Genomic DNA, 3,910 nt, shown 5'->3' with positions numbered 1-3,910 from the left:
CTTTGCTTCTAAATATCTTCCTTGTAGGTACTTGTTGTCATGCTTCTGAACTGATTTCACTCCAAAATGTCCAATATCATAAGTCAAATCATCAAAACAGCACGTCCTTTTGGCTGTGTGCTGTCTAGCTTAGTGTGAAGATCCATTATTGTCAGGAATGTATTCGCCTTAGCCACATCACATGATTCTTGCAGGCATTTCTCTCCTGGCTTGACCACAGAGGGTTCACAAAATTCAATTACCACTTCAATAACATTGCTGGCACTTGCTGAACTCTCAATAATGAAGAATTCTCTGCAGTCTTCCAGCTGGGGACTGTAAATTACTGTTACATTAAGCCAGCTGTTCCGGGGATCATTAAGAGCTCCAAAGGGTAAGGATAGCAATGTTGTATTAGTCTTCCTAAAGGATGGATGTCTTTCTCCTTAAGACAAGCAAAAGAAGGTCTGAATTTCAGTCCAGGGAACTCTACAAAAGAATGTACAGTTCTGTCCCCATGGCAAGACTTCACAGAAGGAACAGTTCCCCCTGCCTCCACCTCTATTGGAAGAACCTGGAAAATAAATATTGTATAATCCAGGAGGAAGATGTTGCTTGGACTTATATTTTATTTGCAGAATCTGAAAAGCAAGAGCTGCTTGTAACATCAATTCAGAAAGTTTGGAAGAGGTTACAAAGTTCTTAGCTTGGGGTCAATGTGGGGCTATCCGCAGATTCATCCTGGGGAAACCAAGGCCACCCACCTGAGCCTTGAAGGACCTTGGCATGAGGTGGGGACCCAGGGAGAGGAGTTCTCATTCTTCCAAGGGGTGAGCAGTGAAAAATCTTCCCTGATGATCTGTAGAGTGTCACAGTACCAAGGAAGGGAATAGGAACTATAAAATCTTCCCAGTTTCTGTATCATGGTTCATAAAATGACTCCAAGATCACCTTCTCTGCGAAGACTCCTTGATTGGAATATTTTTACCCCCAACTGAACTGATCATGCACTTCTTGGTGTCCAACTGTTTCTTGTAGAATTACTGTAAGGTTAAACACCCTATCTGTTATTTATTTCCATATTTGTCTCTCATTGGGCTCAACTACATGATTGCAAATGCCATGTTTGATTCTCTTGCCACTGCATCCCATACTTTCCAAGTTACACTATTTCCTCTTGAACAAACCATTTATTAGTATATGTTAATTTACAAGGTGGGGGATTTTGTTGTATTTCCATGCCTGGAAACATATGTTCCATGTATTTCCATGTAATATAGCTTAAGCATATTTGCATCTTCCACTACTCCTTTTTGTGTTTTTTTTATTTTATTTTTATTGAAAAAGTGATGAGTGGGGGGTTACAGTTATATAAGTAAGTTCATGAGTACATTTGTTTTTCATCATTATTACTCCCTGCTTACCCCTCCCTATTCTCCTTCTCCCAAATTGTAAGGTTCATATCCAACATAGTATCAAGTGAGTATCAATGTTGCATTTTGACCTACTGTTTCTGTGATTCCCTTTCCCTTCCACATATTGATTAATCTTATATACAAGACACAAGGTACAGAAAACTAAGAGGAAAAAAAGACTACATACAGGACATAATAAGAACCTCTTGTTTCCATACCTTGGAGTTCATTTTGATATGCTTTATTACATATGGATCTATACACTAAGCAATTGAGTTATTGAGATCCTTGCTAAGAATATCATAGACATAGTCTAGTTTTTACAAATGAGGGATACCATGCAACCAACTTTTCTTTGGGTCTGGCTTATTTCACTTAATACAATTTTTCCAGATATTTCCATTTTCTTACAAATGGGGCAGTGTCATTCTTTCTGGTGGAAGCATAGAACTCTATTGTGTATGTGTGTGAGTGTGTGTGTGTGTGAGTGTGTGTGTGTGTGTGTGTGTGTGTGTGTGTGTGTGTGTACCACATCTTCTTGATCTATTCATCTATTCCGGGGCATCTGGGTTGGTTCCATATCTTAGCTATAGTAAATAATGCTGTAATGAACAGGGTTGTGGTGGTAGCTATAACATGGCCTTATTTGTGGTCATTTGGGTAAATGCCCAGGAGTGGGATTGCTGGGACATAGGGGAGCTCTATGTTCAGTCTTCTGAGGAACTCCATACTGCTTTCCAGAGTGGTTGCACAAATTTGTACTCCCACCAACAGTGTAGTCTGCTACTCCTTCTTATTATCTACTCTCCCAACCTCTCCCTTTGAATGTTTCTTGCAATATTTTAGTGGATTCCACTATGACATTTTTATAAGTGCATAGTGGATCATATCCCACCCACCCACTCTCTTTCATACTTCCCACCTCCCAGTGGTTCCTCCCCAAATAGTCTGATTTTTATGTTTTTTTAGATCTCGTTTCTGCATAGAAGAAGAAAACATTCAGTGTTTGTCTTTCTGCACCTTTTGCTTAAAATAATAATCTCCAGTTCCATCTATTTTCTTGAAGACTCCCTAATTTTACTCTTCTTTATAGCTAAATAATGTTCCATTCAGTATGTCTAGTGTGTATGTTTCATTGTGTCTGTGTGTGTGACATTTTCATGATCCACTCTTCTACTGATGGGCTCCTATGCTAAACCCATAACTATAATCAATAATGATGAAATAAACATGGGTGTGCAGGTGTGTCTATTGTAGGCTGACTTCTCTTTCTTCAGAAGTACTTCTACTTTCAATTTTTTGAGGAATCTAAATAATGATCCTAGAGTGATTTCCACTACATATTAGTGGCTACACTAATACACATTGCCACGCATAGTATATGGGTATTACAGTACAAATATCCTAGTATTGTTTCTATTCATCATTTCAATAAAAAATCCTTAATTTTTCTACTCCAAGCTTTAAATTGATGTATCTATTTCATAAATTCTATGTGAGCTAGGAATGAATTTATAAGATCCTATTTTAATAACGTTTTTCAGATTTTTTCATTTGCTCTTAATTCTTTAACTTCTTTGATGAATAGCTTAAAAATGTCCAGAGAAAGTGTTCTGAAGAGGAAAAAGATTATGACATTATTTGACTTAGACATCACTCTGAAATATGGTAACATCTATCTCTGTTATTATGTTGTAAGCTCTAAACTCTATTCTGGCTAGCTAGGTATAGATGACATTTGTACACAGGCAGTAAGTGGAGAATTAAGTGTAAATTTATTGGGCATCAAGAGCCTGTATAAATTCTTAGCCAAATTTACACTACTCTTTCCTATAAGAAGAAAAGCCTACTTATTTGTTTTCACTATTTTCCACGAGTCTGTTTTAAAGGGCAGCCATTACACAAGGACCAACCTAGAGCAGTCATAGAGGGGTGTTGCTCTAATGTCCAAGCTTATCATGTTTGCCTCTCTGTCTTTTCTCTTCACTAATCAATGCCTTGCCCATGTCTCTCCAAAAGTGAAGGCATTCAGCCAGGCAACAATGGCTCACACCCGTAATCCCAGATACTCAGGAGGCTGAGATCTGAGGATTGAGGTTGAAAGCCAACCCGGTGCAGTAAGTTTCATGAGACTTTTATTTCTACTAAACTACCAAAAAAGCCAGAAGCAGAGGTGTGGCTCAAGTGGTAGAGTGGTAGTCTTGAGCAAAAGAAGCTTGGGTATAGTGCCCAGGTCTGAGTTCAAGGCCTAGAACTAGTACACACACACACACACACACACACACACACATACACACACACACACACACACTTAAGACATTTCTCAATTTATTAGTTCAACAAAAGGTTATTGAGTTGTAACATTTGCTGTGTGCTCACTTTTCCTAGGCTAAACCATTCAAGCACCCTCATCAAATGTAGGAAATAATTTTCTGCACAAAATGGGCACTTGATAAGTTGTATGTAAATAAATAGATGAAGTGAGCCAGACCCAAAGAAACATAGATTCTATGGTT

This window comes from Perognathus longimembris, chromosome 12 (genome assembly GCF_023159225.1).
Source record: "Perognathus longimembris pacificus isolate PPM17 chromosome 12, ASM2315922v1, whole genome shotgun sequence".
Lineage (NCBI taxonomy): Eukaryota > Metazoa > Chordata > Mammalia > Rodentia > Heteromyidae > Perognathus > Perognathus longimembris.
This window is presented reverse-complemented; position numbering follows the sequence as displayed.